The sequence below is a fragment of the Battus philenor genome, unplaced genomic scaffold (assembly GCF_028537555.1).
Source record: "Battus philenor isolate CCGP_79_NKW_IND1 unplaced genomic scaffold, ilBatPhil1.0.hap1 SCAF_10, whole genome shotgun sequence".
Lineage (NCBI taxonomy): Eukaryota > Metazoa > Arthropoda > Insecta > Lepidoptera > Papilionidae > Battus > Battus philenor.
The window spans coordinates 4,083,160-4,102,502 of NW_027181662.1; the positions used below are offsets into that span (position 1 = coordinate 4,083,160).

At 34.8% G+C, this 19,343-nt stretch overlaps 1 protein-coding gene across 3 annotated transcripts in view; it reads left to right on the forward strand.

Annotated features, from left to right (window-relative positions):
- Positions 1–19,343, forward strand: part of twin (CCR4-NOT transcription complex subunit 6-like twin) — a 274,724-nt gene that overhangs the window by 64,673 nt on the left and 190,708 nt on the right. The gene's annotated exons all lie outside the window — the stretch shown is intronic.

Sequence of the window (19,343 nt, forward strand, 5' to 3'; positions counted from 1 at the left end):
GAGTTATTGCAGCCTCATTTCGACTAAGGTTTGACTAAACCGTGTTATTGGGCGTATCGCCTATCGCTCTATCAATAACCGGTCACATAGCTACGTGTCTGCCGCGTGTGTGACGTTTAATTTATTATTTTATCTAAAAGAACACGGAAAGCTTTTTTATTGCTCCGATAAGCTCGATGTCGTCCGCTCCGCCGTGCTCCGAAAAGCTTTATATTATTCGGATTGGGCAACCGGCCCGGAATATTTAGTGGTGAGAGATGTAAATTGAATCTTAAATCGATAAGGCCCTTGTAAGCGTCGAGCCTGTAGCTGCATTGGGGATTGTAAGGGGCGTGGCGCCGTACGCGGTTGTAAAGCTCAACGGTACACCGCACTATTGTAAACAAAATAGGCTATGTCTAACTTACAGAGTGAATGCATTTTATATGTAAAAATGAAATAGGTTTAAAGTTTTGTTTGTGTACATCGTGACGCACGAGTTACACGCTTGCACACTATTTTTGTATAATAAATACCATCATGTCCTGATATTTTTTGTTGTTTTATTTTTTATTACAGATATAACTCGCCAAAACACTTGTCCGATAAGGCGATAAACTTTTTTGTCACTGCACTAATAATTATCAGTAACCAATCAAACTTCGAACAAACATTTAAGATCAGGCTGAATGCCGTCGGAGATTTCTTTTAACTTTTAATAAACTCTGCTTACTAATATAGCATCAAGTTTTTTTAATAATAAAATAACCTTTCTCGGATCGAAAGTTAACTATATATCTATAGATGTTACGCAAACATATTTTGTAAAGGTATGTTAGCCTTTTATGTAACTCGTGAACGAGGGTATCCATTGTCGGTGAACAGCTGTTGGTTGGTTACGCGCGCCATTGTGGCGTTTGTTTACAAAAGGAACGTGCGCGAGCGCGACGTGCCGGCTGTACAGAGCCGCGGGTTCGAACCTGTTCGGGCCATCGTTCACTCTGGCATTATTGTTGCTATTTGTCGTGTCGTGTTCGTCTTTCCATCTTGTAATGCTCTTGTGGTAGCAACTCTTGTATGAGGTTGGTGGTCAAGCGTCTATATCTACCACTAAACATTAATACGTAAGCGTTATTATTAAAATTAGTAGACCTTTGGACTAATGAAAATTTGTTGTTATGCCGACATTATTTGTATTTAATTCATGTCATATGTCGTATTTATTTTTGGAAACTACTATTTTTATTACGTATATTTTGTTTTATATGATTTACTGTTATATATGGGTGTAACATATGTTTGTATGTCCGTAGCTAGGTCCACCTAAGCGACCTCAAGGTCATAAAATAACTGAAAAGTTTTGTTACTGTTTTTATTCAACTCTTTTTGGGTACTAATACCTAATACTTTTTAGAATGTTCTCGAAATTCAAAAAAATTCAGAATATTTTTTGACTATTGAGACTAATCCGTTACAGATTTATATTGTGGCATCGATTTTATTCACTTTAAATCAGTAAAGAAAGTGGTCTTTCAAAGATTAATTATTATGAATTATAAAACATTAATGTTTTTAATAAAGTATTTATTAATTTATTTTTTTATCGGAATGCAACAAAGTTATGACTTTGGGCACTACGGTTTGTCGGGACAGCTAGTGTTAATAAAAATAACTTATCCACAAAGACAAATTACGTTATGCTCATTGATACAAGCCATTTTACGTGTAACATAATTTTATGATTTTAAAGTTTAAGTTATGTATTGTCATGGGCCCAGGCTTCGATGCTATGGCTTCTCCAACCCGGCGAAGCAGTAAACGTCAAAAAGTCACAGTCCATGACAAAAAAGTAGAAAATGTAGTCGACGTCATTGAGAAGGAAAGTTATACACGTTGTTAGGTATACGGTGTGTTCACGCCCCGCGACGTTGAACCGGTAAATTGTTACTTGCTGCGGTACATCGCTATGGCTTGGTCCTTACCCGGCCACGTCGACCTACTCCCTACATTTAATGTGACATGGTTCTACTGTCGCACGTTCTTCATATACAAACTTAAAATCATATTGTATTAATATAATATACTTTGGTAAAGTATTATGTCATACAGAGTATTTCAACATAGTAAGTGTAGTTCATATTCAATACGTATTTATATGAATGATGTGTTATAACATGTAAAAGCTTTTGGGTGGATGTATGGCACATTGTTCACAGAAAAGTTTTAAGATTTTACATATATTTATAATTGCTCTGTAATGTGTGACCGCTCTTAAAAATATCACATTAATTTATTTTTTCTTTTCAAATGCGACAGGCCCCTAACCTCCAACAGTACAAAGCAGTGTCTGCAGGGATATATAGTAAACGATTATTAATTTTTTGTGTAGTAATCCAAATTTTGATCGCTACTATATTATCATTAGGGTTCTTGTTATTTCTGACACCATTGATTTTTCAAACAAGATATACACTATACACATGTACATGTATGTAACATTAATTCACAGCAAATACTAGCTACATATTCATTTTAACCTTTTACATGTATAACAAATCAGCTTGTAGATTTCGTGACAATATGTTTTAGATTTAATGCGTTTGAAATTACTGAGCAGAAAGTTTTAATATCTATCTAGTCAAGGTATTATTACTAACTTTTCGGAGTCTTCAATTTTGATTTAAAAACTTTTTACTACTGTAAATCATAGTAGTAATTAGTTGTTCGCCGAGTTGCCAAGTAATTAGTCCGAAACAGTGCTAGCGCGTTTTAAAACTCAACGCATTATGACAAAAGCAATATTCGAGATATGCATTTTAAAAACAATCGAAATTGATAAATATAATATTGTAATGATTTAAATCTGTATTATGGAAATGTCGCGGGACTATTTCTAAATTGATTATATCATTTTTTATTGTAATATTTAACAGTCAGATGACGCTTTTATAATCGACATCGACTAATTTGTTTATTATGAGATTTATGGCCTGTTTATCATTTATAGATATCGAACGAGGACTTATGAACGTACGCGACCTTGACGCGAGGACGAGGTGTTATCTACTTTGGAAGTTGAGCTTTGTTTTCGTAAATTGTTCGTGAATATTTTATAGTTATGGAATTCGCATAGGTCCCCTTATATTCTTTTGACTTAAGTCTCAAGAGAAAGAAAAAGTTAGAAAGGCTCTTGGCAGAACAGTCACATCTCTTCCCACATTCTTCCGTCATCTTTTATCCCGCGAGGCAATTCGCATGCAGGCCATGGCATTCTATCTTAGATTACAAGTTCCTCCACGGCGCAGTCATTTTTCACATCATCGTCATTATCATTTCGGCCGCGAGACATCCATTGCCGGACATAGGCTTCATCATATATTTGCATCAAGTCCAGTTGGAATCAGCCTGCATCGAACACTTTCGAAAGATCTTAACGGGGCCGAAGAGGAGTCGCTTGATTATGGTCTCCTCGGGAATGAAGACACAAAGTCTCCTATCTTAAGGATTCTCATGTTGATACTAAATTTTTGACTTACATTTTAACGTATATCTCGAGTATTTAAATGTAATTTTTAGTTTAAAATTGGAATATTCTTTTCTAGTACTTTTAATAACCTCCCGATTAACATAAAGCAAGAAATTAACCTACAAAATTACTACCGTAAATGAAAACAGTATTTCTTGAATCATCCGGACTATTCACTCTACAGTGCTAACTTGATCATATTCGCCGTGTTTCAGTTATTCTTGTTTTTGTCTGGAAAAGTTGTTTTGTTTTTTATGTGTTATTTTTTGGTGTGGTTCAACCCGGGCGCTTAGTAACACTGACTACAGTTTTTATTGCTATGATTTAATTACAACCATAATGTATATTTTAAACTCGAAGCATGAGGGATTATTAGCATTATAAAGCAATAATCCTCTCAGAGAGAGTGTACAGACTATTAGATCACGGTTGGTGAATTCAATCCGTCCATAAACATCTAACTCAATACCTATGTTTTACTTGCAACCACTAGATTTTCTACATTTAAGAATAACATTTACTATTAATTCAATCGCTGAATAATAAAAATCGACGTTTAGGTAAATTATAAAAAGTAAAAAGGAAACAAATAGACTAACACTTTAACCTTACCGATTAATAATACCGTCCGGCACAAATGCATTCGTTAACTGCGTCCACGTTTTTCATCATTCTCAATTGAAACAAAGAAACTCAAACAGTAGATGTACAGTCACAGAGCTCCGACGTTAATGTTCATTAAGAGTAATTACGGGCCGTCGCAGGTCCTTCTGTGTAACCCGGGTGATAGAGACATGTGTAAAATAAACATGGTGGACGTGTTATTTACTTTTGCGACTTAATGTCGCCTGAGCCGCGATCATTACAACAGCCAGTATTTAACAATTTTTAAATACGAAAAGATTTATGTTTTTTTTTAATGTTTCCGTTTTTGATGCCTCTCGCTCAACACTGATCATGAGTGGACAGTATCTTTATTTACGTTATAATTTTTATTAATTTTTATTTTCATCTTTCTTCTTCTCATCTTCCATTCATCTCTTCCTTCATCTTCCGTCCAGAGTTCTACAATTTTTACGTTTATTAATAAGATCTATATGTTGGCGATCACGATTGTAAAATCGTATGAAAGTTAAAAATTTATTATAGGATAGACAAATATAACTTTTTTGTTGGCGATTATAAATAATGACGCAGCGCACAAAAAACAGTCTTGTTGAAGTTATTACGTTGTTAGTCCAATATAAGATTCTCCGAAACTGTCTTGCATTGTAAGTTTTGTTATCATCCACAAAATATTAGTGATCTCAGAATAGCTGACGCGCCTTTTTAAAATACTAATGCAGTTATTTGTAACATCTATTATGTAATGAAATTAAAAAAAATATATAGTTGTAATACGTATCGAAAATTTGTTTTTAAAAACAAAATGACTTTTCCGGCTCAACGTCGTCTCAGCCAATATTCAAAAATTTCTTAACGAAAAGATCGTGAATAATCTAAGAATTTTTTTTAAAGTTTTGAAGTAGTTAGGACATTTTTATATTTCAAAATATACACTAATCATACCGATATGGTGTCACTGAAAATTTTAATATATATTCTTAAATCTTATTATCATCAATCATATTTATCAACAATATATTCACCTTCGTTATCAACAACTTTTTGCCATCTAGTATACAAATTTTCAATGCCGTAGCGGTAAAAATCAATCGGTTTTTCTATAAAATATGTCGATGGAAACGACATTACATACCTGTTCTCCTAATATATTGGCTAGTAATGTAACTCTTGCTTCACTTTGGGATACGAATGGACGATTTCGATTCAAAAACTAATTTTTGGTTATGTAGTAACTCATTACAGTCGCATCGATGTTTTGTGAGCAAAATTTATCAATAACATTTTATTTTATTAACGCATATTATTATGTACTTAGGATTATTTACACTAGCTATTTGTGTACGTCGTAAGAAGAATGGGCAGAAGAGTACAATTTGATTGGAACTAGAATCAGATGGAGCTCCTCTAAAATGACTTCCTTCAATCAAAAGCTTCGAGCGTTTTAAACGCGCAGGTTTGATTTGAAAACAACAAACTGATGTGTTCTTATTTGTTGATCGTTTTCTCAGTATACTTAATACAAAAATAGAACAATTTGGTAAAGCTTTATAACACGTTAAATATTTTACATGATAACTTAAATATATTAAATTTTCGAGGGCCGCCTAGTTTTTTTTTTTAATCTACCTTTGTTAATACAATGTATAAACAAGCTTGCAGGTAGGAAGAACGCGGACGAAATAAACGAATACATCGCATATGACGATCGATCACGGTTTTACCAATCGTGTCCACAAAACGATTCTTTTTTTTGCGATAGTCATCTGCTAACAGACAAGGTCACGGTCGCGTCGAGTCAACGAAAATACAAACTTATTCACTAAAAGCAAAGATAAATCTTTGCTCTTTTTCTACTGTCCGATTATGCGTAGTGTAAATATTACCGCTTAAGTGCGACATGGCCGCGCACGCTTTTTTTAAGAAATATAAAAAGAATAACTTATACACTCGCTTATATAAAAATGACAGGTAATAAACCATGATGGACTTGAAGTAAATAATTGTGTTTTATATAAGTTTTACCCGCACAATGGTCGAAACGAATACGCAGTGTTTCGCTAACGTTATCCCAAAAATGCAAACATTGTAATCAGTTTAACCGCGGTTAATCTTTTAATAACTCGTATAACCATCTCAAGAGAATTACTCCGAGCTCATTGTAAACGTAAAGGTAACGTATCATCACACGCTAACGCTCTAGCTATGACAAACATCGGTGTGAACAGGCGTTATGCTAATTTTACGGCGGTGTCTTTTCATAACATTGTTATACTGAATAAACAATGTTACCGATTTTACTGATGCTTTTTGAAAGCCGTCTATGTATAACCACGGCGTCTGTTTTTAGTATAGATTGAGATAATGAGGCATGGTCTGATAGTAATCAAAGGTCGTGTTAATAAAAATAACCTTTGGGAGTCCTCACGATAATCCGATGATAGCAAGTAAATAAGCCAACAAAATAAACTTCCTCGCGTACTCTTAAATGGGATTGCTAAACGCCCACTCACTCCGGGGAGTGTGGGTCTGAACGACCTAAGAGATTAGCTGCCTCTCAATCCAGCCTTATAAATAACGTACCTCGAGCTAAGTTACTATAAAAGAGTTCAAACTTTCAGCGATAGGCACCCCAAACCCAGTAAGTTGTAAATGCCAACGGGCAAATGGCATTTCCAAAAAGGTGATAATGACGTGTTACGACGGACTTTAAAAAAAATTGTGTAACACCACACTGTGAACAGCCGGCCGTATCGGCATCAGGTAAGCTGCTAGCTCGGCTTAAATTTTTTTAATATTAAGAAAATTAATATGGAGCTTATTTGAATACATATTAACGTTTACTGCTAGCTGCCACGCAGCGGTTGCACGCATACGACAAAACACGACCAATGTCATTTGACATAGGCCTCCTCCATATATTTCTCAACGGACCGGTTGGAAACTGCATCTAGCGTGTTACATAAACGATGAACTTAACATCGTCTGGCCACCTTGTGGGTGGACGCACTATTTTTTTATTTTCAGGGGAAAATGTTCCATATTCAATATACCCTGCCTCTGGGGCAAGACAAGATTTTTGGAATTTTTACCCACTAAAATACCCTCGGATGTTATGCTCTGCGTTGAAATCTAAAGTTTAAGGATGACCCACAGTCTTTCGCGCTTTGTAATTTTGGATGACACGTTCCGGGGTATGCATTGTTAAAGCTGCTTCCAAAACCCTCGTGGTGTGATGGTGGTTAGAGACAACGTCGACGTCTAGTCTACCCTTGCTGCGTTGAGCTAGTTGGTTCGTGGTACCTCACTCTACAACCTTCAGGCCCCAGCAGTCATCTATTTTGCGAAATGGTATTTTAAATGCCATTATTTATTACTGAGTACGGTAATGATCCACGTCGTCTTGCTACTCATAGGAAATAAAATAACGTGAAAGAAAAAAAGAGATACATGGCGAATGTTTACCTTTAGTCTATCCCCGAGCAGTCGTAAAATATCTGTTAGTGTAATGAATGACGTCACGGGCCTTTGAAGTCGAAGTGCCAAAGAATAAATAATATTTTACGACACCATGAAACGACGGGGAAACAAAGCGCAGTGCCATACGCGGCGCACGTGGCGGCTGACCTTGCACGCCCGCCGCCCGAGTGCCCGCTGTGTAAACAATATTTATTACAATGCGCTACTATGTACGCGCCGGTACTGCGCACAGTAGCCCGACGTCCGACGTTCAGAGGGTAGAAGATAAAAATCTGACGATTGTGTATAAAATCAAAAAATATCCTATCGGCTGCATCAAATTGTTACGCATTGTCATTTTGAGACCTTAGCAAAAGCAAGAAATGTGATGTATAGAAGAATACTAACTAGTAAGCCAGAAAAATGTGAGATATTGTAAAGAAAAATAGAGAATTGTATGACTGAAATTGCGACGAAAAAAAGGAGAGTTAAAAATATAAAAATAAATAATCTATATATAATAAGTCGCATTATTTAAAAAAGAATACCTAAGATAGAATTTTTAAGATAAGAATACAGAGTATAACTTATGATTTAGGATTAACTGCTGGGGTAAGACTAGCCTGTCACTTTCATTTTGAATTTCTATTGAGATAGAGAGCTTCTCACTAATCCTGCAGTTCTCTGTACCTTAAGTTTACGACATAATTGTACCTAAAGGTATGACAATGCTAAAATAAAATTATGTAGGACATCTGAAAGTACACTTCAAAAAGATTCTAGGGTTCTGACAGCAGAAACACTGTAGTTTGAATTTAAACGTCTTTTCTCAATTTGCATGTATATATATTTATTTATAATTTATTATTATCAGCGTTATTATTTTTGTTAATGTGATTGTTTTTAATCGCCTCAATGTTTCGTAATCCTTCACATTTAACCCACCTTAGGAAATCACAGCACACTGGCCTTATCTCAACACGTGCTGAACATAATTCAACATTTGTTGGCACTAAGGTTAGTTTTAAACATTCGCATTTCGGCGTCTTTTAACTAATCCGCTCTAAAATGAACTGAACTCTTTAATGTCATTCTATGTCAGTAAACATTCTAGAATCTAATTAACACGGTTCGCATTGAATTCGATTGTGAAATCTCGCATAAATAAAGCAAAGTCCGTGAATTATAGTGCTGGCAACGGCAGAGATAATACAAAAATATGCAATAGTTTTAACCATATAAGCTCAAAAATTCCTTTTCACATTAATGCAATTCGTTCGTCCGGTCGCATTTTTACGTGTCAAGGTCGTCGTGGCTATTCCGCTAATCGAGGAACTTACAATTTTGCGTTTTTTGTCCGGACGTGGTAAACTTTGAATTTAATAAATATCATCTTAATGACCATTCATAGTAAATATGCTTACGGATAAGACCATTTTAAACTACTTTTTAAGTACGAACACTAATTTCTGTGTCAAATCAAAAATTAATTAACAATAATTTTTTGTAGTGTAATAAAAAAAACATCGTTGTTTAAACAGTAGGTTCGAGTCATGGTTGAAGGAAAAATAGATGTAATTTCGCTTTGGTTTTATATTACGTAGTATGTCTATGTGTATGTTTAGTTTATGTATATATAATATCCTTCTATATAAAATTGTTTTTATTACTAATTAGATAATACGTATAGTATTTTATCTACCTCATTTACACACATGTTTACTTGTTATCTCTCTCTACTCCATTCTTGGTTGACTAGAGAATGCTTGTAATGCTTATTGTAATCATCAAGTGTAAAAAGAGTAAAATAAATTAAAACTTTAATAAAATATAATTGATTTTTTACATTAAGATCTATATTCGTCGATGGTCGTGCCTAAGAGCGTGGCTAAAAGCAGTCAGGATTAGTTTCTTGCCGGCCGACGGGAGGTGGGGTAGAAAGCCGCTCGCTTCCGTCCGGCGGTTTCGCCCGGCTTTCACTCGCGAGAGCACTCACATCCCGCCGCGTGACGATTCGACCGCCTCGATCGCCTGCACCGCCTCGCCTACCACACGTAGACATGCGCGCGAATATATCGCTTCCGGACACTAGATCTCTTGCGGAAATACCTACGCTAGCACGCACCCGGATACTTACACTTTAAATAATGTTATCTTCAAGGCGTGGGAGAGACAATTTTTATCTCGAAGGTGATTGGCCATATTTTTCTCTATAATTCTCTCGACAAATGCAGCGCTCTTGACCTTGCAGTCCCGTGTTTTAGTCGAAACAATAACCTTCTCCGATCCTCCTTTGTCACAGCTGAAAGCCATATTTTCGGTCCGCTGTCGGGACGAACGACGGTCAGTGCAATATTCTAATTTAAAACGTCTTACCAGCTGAATGCACTCTGGGTCGACGGACGCCCGATGATCGTGCAAATTAATATGACGAAGGGTTAAAAAAAAACGGCTCTGCGTTTTTGTGCGATTTGTATCGGCATTTATTCGCACGTCACGTCAATATTAATGATTATTGTTGGAGCTTACTTGAGTCCACTGGTTGCGAATTTGTGCGCTGGACGTTGAGGCTGCAGGGGCGTTATTGGCTTGCGGGCGTCGGTTTTAATCCGATCGCATCCCGTATGGAGATATTTTTCCATCGATAAAGATGTTCTAGCGCGGTGCAGTTGCATTGTTCGTACCTGACTGGGAGTTCTCATGGTGCATTATTAACAGATATGTTAAGTCATCTAATGAAGTATTCAGAACTGAATGCGAGCTCTCGGTGCGTGCTATCTGGTGCGGCTTAATAACGAATCATCGCGTCTATTGTGCCACGATTAATAAATATTACACGCCACTTCGCAATGAATGCCACATGCTCGTTGCAACTTTAATTACTACACTTTTTATTCACATTTTAGTCATTTTATTCCACTACAGTCCGGATCATTTACAATCATCAATTATATAATGACATAAGAAGAATGCTACAAGTAATCTAGAAACAAATTGAACTTCCCTAATACACGATATAACTTTCGAAAATGAAGACGACGAGAACAAGGAAGTATTAATATTAAGTTACGCGGATTCTAAACACGTTCGATCTGGGAAGAGTCCACAAAGTCGATTGGTTTTTGTGAATGCTTTTACAAAATCCTCAGTATAGTGGTCAAGCTGTATTACCATACAAAAATTCTTTACATTGTGTGAAATAAAATTGTTGATAACTTTTATTAATAGACTCTTTAAAATTTTTGCCTTATGATTATAATTGCATGGTGGTTAATTATAAACGGCTATTAACTATTATATTTATTAATTTTATGGATCCTTTTTATTCATATTTATTACTATTTTATATACAGAGTCTCTGAATCTTCAGGTCTCATATTAACTGAGATTGGCGAAAAACTTTTCTAATACCGAAAAATCATGTAACACTAGCTTAACATTATTTATAGTGCTTACCTTGTGTACTCCACTATTTATCATTTATATGATAATTTGTATGATACAATGAACTTTTTTTAACACCTCTCGCAGGATATTACGTGTATTGTTTGGTATATCATATTTTTTTAGTGTGTTTATAATAATAAAATATTTTTACATTTAAACAAACTAATTGCAATTGAAATGTTTTAAATATATTAATTACATAGCGATGTGAATAATTCGTTATTGCAGGTGCATTGAACTCATGTAAGACAAAGAATTCACTTTCAGTGAGCTCATCGTTTTGAAAGAATGGCGTCATTAAAAACATATGTAATCACCTTGTACTAATTGTTTAAACAATACGAATACTATAAATTACTGTAATAACTATTGTATGAATAATTTTGTTTTATGCTGTCGTGATATTGAAATGTAAATTGGTACCGGATGACTGAGGTGAATTTTTGCCGTACCGGAGGTATTCTTTCTCCGTTAAAAATGGCCTTCAAGACATGATCGTGCCAATGCATCTGTGACCTTTTCTTGCTATGCAGCTTGTAAATATAATTTGTATCTTGTATTTATGTAGGTATTTTTATCACTGAAAGATCATCGTTGTGGTTTTGGTGCAGTTCATTGACGAAAGCTTTATTACGAGTTTTGCAATTAGATATATAGTTATTTTTATTAAAATATGTTTATAAATATAATTAAGTTTCAGCGATCTCTTTTTGGACCCTAAACGATTGCTTTGTAAAAAACAAACGATTAAGAATAAAAAGAACAGATAGAGTTTGTCTAAACACTTATAGCAATTTCAGAGAAGTGATTGGCGTTTATGTCTTCGAATAAAGATTATAAACTGCAGTGCTATCTGTATGCACATAAAGGTCCGCGGGGTCCACTAAAACGCGACGGAGTGCAACTTGGGTTTCAATATATTTTACTTCCTATACGCTCGTTATGGTAATGTTTGTTCTCATTTCACATTGATTTATCTAACAGGCCACATCCCGCATCTTACACTTTTATAGCTTTTTTTATATCGGTCGTTAAATTAAATTTAACTTAAAATGGACCTTTTAATGTATTTAAATAAACATTCCTATGGAAATGTTGTTTAAAAAACCTACACGTGTTTTTTCGATCGGGCAAACTATTCCCTCTTGATTAAAGCGAGACGCTGTAAGACGAGTGCAGTCACATACATACTTTTGTTTATATAACAAGAAGATTTATTTGTTGTTGGATGTAGTATGTATACTATTTTATATACAAATAATCGATGAATTTTGCACGTAGAGACTTGACTGAGTAGGTCGTGCTTTATTAAATATCAAGGTCAATTTATCAGAACACCGAAATATATACGCACGGCGGCTTCTGCTGAACTATATATATTTTAGACCAATATACTAGACCGTATATCTCTATATACTCATCTACAGCTTATTTTAGTTTAATTATTTCTGACAAAAGTAAATCTCTACCCGTATAAGTTAATCGTGTTATTTCTGATAATAATATTATTTTAAGATTATACATAACTTAAATTTTGTTTGAAAATATCTTTATTCAAATAAGCATTTACATGCGCTTTTGGATTGTTGATAATTTGATTGAAAGCAGTGATCGTCCAACGGTAGAGCAATGAGACTTGCGATTATAGCTCGCGGGTTCGATTTCTGATATGTAGTCTTAATTATAATTCACATTTTGTGAATTAATTATATTGGATAGCTAGTGTTAACAAACAAGTTTTCAGAAGACGGGTAGTCAGCGTCCTATGCGTATTACAATATCACACAGATCTCTAGCCCGCTTGCCAAGCGTGGCGATTATGATATATCTTTGAGAGGACGACGCCTCGCAGTGGGCGTGTATGTTGAAATGACGACGATAAGTAGAAAACTACCACCGGCTTGAAACAATGACCTGTTGAGAAGAGTCAGCTAAAACTGTACAGTTGCTCTTTTAAATGAAATTTAACAATTTTTTCATGGGTACATAATAGTATCAATCGTGTAAAAGAGGCAACAAACCAAGAGTTTCACACATTTCAATCGATCAAAAAGCCTTGCTGTAATAAGATTCATTTAATGACATTCGTTTAATTTTATTTTTAAAAATTAAGAGTTGAAAAACTAAGATATCTAATGGAGCTTTATTATATATACTTACACCCAGACCAATAAATTATTTGTTAACTTTTTGAAGATGAAATTTATTTAATATTAATATATACATATTATACATAACGGAACAAGTATGTTTCGGTTGCTCATTTAATAAAATATGGTTATAAAACACCATTTAATAAACATAAAGCGTTTTAACCACACCATTAACCCCAAAATGTTTTATTAAACAATGGTTAAAGTGTCTTGACCTTAAATAAGATTATTAAGTACATAGCATATCATAACAAGAGTAGATTTTAATTTTCTGTTTCTCCGCGTGTCGCCAATGCGGCGATTTCATAATTTTCACCGGGCGGTTTCTATGGGCGCAGGCCTGATAGAGCCGCTCCGAGAGAAAGCCGATAGTATTGCGTTTCACGATGTTCTTGCACTCAAGCGGCAAGGTACAAGTGACAGCATGAAACGTACCATTAATATTATTAGTCTCTTAATTTAAAAGTGATATTATAACAGATTTTACATAATACTTTTAAATATATTTATGTATGTTTTTAATACATATTTTTTTATTTTTCTTGTTCAACATTATGCTAAAATTAATTTTATATATAGTCTAATTTAAGATAAAGTATGAGGACTTGTTATTTTTTTTAACGAAATATGGAGTTGTTTTTAAAACGCTAATCGCTTGTACTTGGACGCTCGTCAGCGACACACGTTCTCTTACGAGAGCAGTGGGAAAGTCGCAAAGTTGCTCTCGCGACTGCATCGAATCTGTTTTGGTGGGCGCACAAACTTCGCTTCTCGAATCCGATAAACTTGACAAATTTCACTAAGAGCTCCGGCCACCGCTACCGCCATCGCCGACGCAATCTCCGACGACTACACTTTCCCATTCGAAGCGACAAAGTCGTAAACGTTCGAAAGAAATCTAGAAAGTCGATCGTGTTATAAATTTTATTTAATGTGATATTTAAAATATTTGATATTATTAACCACATAATTTCGTATTATATATTATATATATTATTATGCATATTATAAAGTGCACACAATTAAGTATTTAGTGTTAATTTTCATAATATTTAAATAGTTTTGAAATAAAATATTATCGGAAACTTTGTAAATCCATAAAAATAGAAATGAAGCTTCAATAATGTTGCTAAGCGAAAATTTGAGACTGGTTTGACGAATTACAGCTTATTATATTATCGTTAACACACGGAGATTGTTTTATGGAAAAAAAGGACTAATTTTTAAGAAAATAGTGAAAGCCATAATTTTCTTTTAATGCTTGTCATTAATTGTCGAATATTTGACGTCCATCAAAAGAAAGAAACATATCGCATAAATTATGATAATGAAAATACAATTACTTCATCACCAAAGTGTACGGAATAAATAAATAATTTTTATAAGTAATCGTTGTTTAAATTTACGTTAATAAAATATGTGACTTTAAAATAAGATTTTGATTTATTTTTTTTATATTGGACTACGCTAAGCCAGTAACTTTTGACAATATGTATTCTGTCGGTTATTATCCAGGCCACGGACCAAATCGAGGTTCGGCATTTTCGGGCGCCCCTAGTGTCATGGAATGCTAAGCGGGTATTATCGAATAGTAACAGCTCAAGCCGAGGTCCTCTCGTGGAGGATCTAGTCGCTCCTTAGAACGTCCATTAAAGCTATCTAAGAGCTCAGCGGTTTCGTAATTGCATGAAATAGTAAAATGTACTGGCCCGAGAAGAGACTCTCCATGGGGCCTTCAAGCTTCGCTATCTTAAAAACGGTCTAGGTCAGGTGCCGCTTCGAACCGGTGAAATCTGTAAATTTTGAGCAACATTGAGAGTTCAGTTAAAAATATATTACTTATCTGTTGTCAATTTTGCGAAATACGGTAAAAGCTGCGGTTGCTTACGGTATACAGCAACACCCGAATTCGTGGAGTCGTTTGTGTTCGTTAAATATGGAACGACGAGAGTAGGTCGGCACGACACGCCACCCGGAGGGTCCCGGTCGCGGACAGAAATAGACGTGTCGCGTACCCTGACTCCTGACTATTAATCCGATGCGCGTGACGTGATGGAGCTACGCTCACCGGAGCGCGCTAATGATTCACACGTGATCTTCACTTAGGATACGTTCTCGACGATTCATATGATCAATTCAATACCGCTTTCTAGTTATAAAACTCATTTTCGATGGATTATACAGCAGTTTATTTGTACGCTATTTTCGTTTCGAGTGCTTTACAGCGCCCATAGCTAATAAGCTGAGGTAACTTCGAAATTATTAGTTATTACTGTTCGTTCGATTTACGCAGAATATAGTCTTTCTATCGATAAAATTATGTAATGTATTCCCAAGTCTACGGAAACACGTAATATCTATTTAAAATTGGGTGTAGTTTTATTTCAATGGTCTTTACCATCCTTGATAGAAAATTATGTTCTTTATTTAGGGATTTGTGGTTTATAAGATTTATTGTAGTGGCGGATGCAGTCTAGTACATGTTACTGTAAAATTGTTTGAATTCGTTAAATTGTTCCTATATTTTTTAATCATATAGCCAATCTAAAATTTATCAGAAAAAAAATATTATTATCGTCAGTTATAACTTCATAAATACATATTTAGACGTTATATAAATTTTCGTTTAAACAATATGTAGTCTTGATATTTGTGTTTATTTATTCAAAACTCAACAACAATTTATTCGAATGTATGATGTTTGCTGTGTCTAAAATTTATTTCAATGTTATGTCCTTTATCATTACCATCATGAGAATATTTGTTTTACACAATAGGAAACTTCCTCATTTTGATTGAGAGGTTGGATTCTTTTTTTTATCTAGAACGTGTGATTTTTGTATAATTAATCGGACCCAAGCTTAAGCAATATAGCCAAAAATAATCTTGGCAACAATGTTGATTTTAAACACGAAATGTAAAAGTTGCAAGTAAACTAAAATATATAGTTTATTGTAAACACAGTTGCTCTTGACGTGTTCTCGTGACATGTTAGGAATAATGTGGTAAGGTCCCATGACGTTAATCAACAGTGTACCGTAAGTGAAGTACCCGCTGACTATTAGTAGCCTATTAGTCCTCTGGGAAAACAGCGTTTGAAACTTTTCTTATGGAACGTCTTTGTAGGTATCAAGTATCGGTCATACAACTTCAGGTGAGTTATATTTTTAAAATATCCAATTTTGAAATAATATTACGACGTAATTATAGAAGAAATTAAAATAAATAATAGATGCAATATTTCTGTTGCCTTTACTTCTATTTTTTTTTTATTTATCAAACTGTCGATTTTCTTAACCTATGAGAAGAGAAGAGTGAGAAGAGTGTTATTCATTTGTTAAAATTTCGTATCTATATCACTATCTTATATTTTTAGAGTACACCGTCGAAATGCGAAAGTGTTTACGGTCTTGCATCCAACATTTTATTCGCGGTCCGCGCCTACCAAACGGTTTCCGATCATGCAATTAAAACCGGACGTTAATGGCTGATTACCATCGACCACGAGGTCACATTGGCCATTACTTTCTCGTTTGTTTTAATAATTTCCAATGAACTCTACTCGTCTGCGTCATCACAAACTGCTTACTTTTTAATTACATTGTATATTTCTAAAAGATACATTCCAAAACGTCACCGTTTGTCTTCCGGCAGTTCGGACCAGGTGTTGAAATAATGTTTTAATCGTGGCTCGCATTTCAAATAGACGTCCCGGGACTGTTTAACTACTCAAGTTCTCAGAACGTGTTTTGCCTCATCGAATGGGAAAACATCCGCGCGTCGTTCAAAATTTTGTTACCCGCTCTTGACGGACCAAAAAGTATTTTTAATAATACGTTTTATTTCATTTTCCTTTATTCAAATAAGGTGTACACTGTACAATGGAAGGCCGGTAGAATGGAGGCGCATTCATTTTATAGACAGTGGCCATGTTGCGGGAAAGATCGGCGGAGCGTACGAAGGTCGGATCGTTTACCCCGTAATGTGATATCGAATGTGTTATATAACTGTCTTTATTTCCACGCAGGGAAAATAGACTGTAGAGTGGGTATTGGTGAGATTATTTTCGCTCGGCACCGTTCCAGGGCACAAGATAAACAATAATTTCGTGTATGCCCTCTGCATTAGATAACGCGTGTAATGGATGCTTTTCGTAATGCCGGCAAAGCTTGTACATCATTTTGTAAGTATCGATGACTGATCATCGATTTATTCCAGCGGTATTTCTTAACATATTTTTTCTCCGATACCGTATCTTAACACTGTTATTTAATATATTCATAAAATTATACGAGTTTTTTTACAATTGTAATCGATGATGACTATAAAAATATTAAGTAAGAATAAACTTAAAATATAAAGGGTAAATTTGATGACTTACTTGTTATTTAAAGCCATAATGTGTTTGTTCTAGTATAGATAGAACATATATATAGGTAAGAAAGAAGGATTTTGTATTATGTTAATTAATATCGAGTATATATTGATACAAATATGTGTAAAAATAGTCGCAAAAGGAAATTTCCGAAATATTATATAAGGGCGAAATAATGATGATGATGATGATGGCAGTGATAAATCGGTATGGTTTTTTTATTTAAGGAGGTGATCTCTTGAGGAGCAGCTTATTACATTACTCTAGTACTTACAATCACGATGTATATTTGTTCGAATAAAATTTTTAGATGTCATAATATATTCTTACACATTTCTTTCTATACATTATTATTATTATTACGATAAAAGTTTGTCGGTTGGGTATGTACTGAAAAATATTGTTTTTTGTCAAAAATGCGATAGCGATCGTAAATGTGACGCTGTCAGTGAATTAAGGAGATTGCATCGGAGTATAAAATTTTCGACGTCCTTCGCTGACCATACATATAATATTTAGCCAAGTATTTGAATTCTTATTGTTTTTTTTTTAATATTATATTTTTTCTACTACAGTCCTATAATATCTAATAGCTTCTTACGAGAAGATTGATAGTATACTACTTTATAAAGTTGTTGTAAGATGTACGTAATGTGGTTTAAAAGAAACATATTCATATTTGTAGAGCGTCCTATTCAAATAACGTTTTCAAAGAGCCCAGTTACAACACCTAACGACACCGGCTCGTTGCAATTTATTTGTAATCTCGGTTCAGGAGCGCAACGCGCCTCCAATGTAACAGATTCGCTAAGTATACGCTCGCGAGCCGCAATTGTTTTAGCGGAGTAGGAATCGCACGTGCGATTTGTTTGATGTTATAAATTACGAAAGCAAGGCGCCGGCGGCCGGTAGCGATTTGGCACTGATCGACCTCGCTCCGAAACTAGATTTATTGCTCGTAATAAACGCTGAGCTGAAACAAATGCCACGTGCACGGGTACAGAGAATAATACCCACCCTGGGCTTCAATACCCGATGCTTTATAGACCGACAACGTAAATATCTATTTTCATCGCTGCTTATCATGCTGTAGGTGTATCTTATCCAGTATGTAACGATAGATTTAGACTTCGCGCGGTGCCAGTGCCGATGTAAACGTGGTTCTTAAGTTTATTTTATGATGGTTCAGTTCTGGTGTCGTTATATAGGTACATAGATAAAGACCACCACGTAGTCTGTAAACTGCTTCAAACTGCGTAAGTTTTATATTGTTCCGGTTTGTTAGTTGCTATTAAAAGTACCGATCGAATGAAAAATTAAAATTTAATGTATTTATGATAAGAACATTTTTAGCCAAAGATATGGTAAATTAACTATTGCTCCGTTTTAAATACAAAGTTTAGATTGTACACTTTTAGTTAACGGATAGATAATGTTCACGGCTGGTTGACTTCCCTAACTTCCACGTTGAAGTTTGAAGTAATCTCGGGAGCCGTGCGTCCCACTCGGTCCGTTATCGAGATAATTGATTAAACAAACACTATCCGAATTCACAGTCGAACTGTTGCAAATTTTGACGAAACTTTGTTCTGATCTCCAGTTGGTGGTTAGTTAACAGTCCGTAATTGATTACGTAATACTATTAAATTGTTGTAAGTGAATTACCGCATTTCAAGCTTCATATTAACTTAAAAAAATATGTCTGCTAAAGATATTTTAGATATTAACATGGGGCTTAGGTTGGTTTACTCGAGAGAAATATTTTCAAAATTTTATCATC